Raw genomic sequence first — 877 nt, 5'->3', positions numbered from 1 at the left:
GGGGGGGGTGAGATTGGTCCAGGTTACCGTGTCACGCACCGTAACCCTGCGCTGAGTTTGTCATCATCAATGTTCGTCCAAAAAACGTGTTCCCCCGCCGTGGCCTTTCTCAAGAGTCTCCTCCAAGTCCTTTTTAATGCTCTGCTGGCCTGTGGCCCGGCCGCAGGGAGCATTGTCATGGTGCTGAAGGTGGAGGGGACACTGGGAGGAGGTGTGTGTGTTGTGTGTGTTGTGTGTGGGGAAGGAGGAGGTGGGGGGGGCATGACGCTGCAGCAGTGGCAGCTGGCGGCCCAGCTTGCAGGGGCCATCTCCTCACAAAGGAGAGCCTTCCCCCTGGGGCCAGTGATTTAGGACAGGGCTCTCTGGACAGGCCCCTGGAGAGGAGGAGAGAGGACACTGGCTTTGGAGGAACGCACCCTCCCTCTCCTCCCACCTCCACCTCCCCTCCTTCTCCTTGCCTTGTCCTCTAAAGCTTCCCTGCTGGTCCCCCCCCCCCCACCTCATAAGTCCTCCACACACACTCCTGACACCCTCCCCTCATCCCAACGTGGCTAAGCTCTCTCCTGGGACGATCAGGCAGGCCTTTGGACGGGGAGCATTCCTGAGGTGTAGCACGCTAACGCTAGCTGGACACAATAGGGGGACGACAACAGGTGCGTGTGGATCCTCTGTCGTCCAGCGGCAGCTGAGAGATAGGGACATGGGGCTATTATGGCGCCATTATCCACCGCTGCTCTACCGGTGGGCTGTCGGACCGCTCTCCTCGAACAAAAACAAGGCTTTTTATGTGTAACCTGGTCTTGTACCCACCCTGCTCCGACAAGCATCTCTTTCATCCTCCTACCCCAGCAAGCACCTGCCACCCCCCCACCCCCCC

The sequence above is a fragment of the Seriola lalandi genome, unplaced genomic scaffold, assembly GCF_002814215.2.
Source record: "Seriola lalandi dorsalis isolate HSWRI2012SDOR001 ecotype SW California unplaced genomic scaffold, Sedor1 jcf7180002054656, whole genome shotgun sequence".
NCBI classification, from domain to species: domain Eukaryota; kingdom Metazoa; phylum Chordata; class Actinopteri; order Carangiformes; family Carangidae; genus Seriola; species Seriola lalandi.
This window is presented reverse-complemented; position numbering follows the sequence as displayed.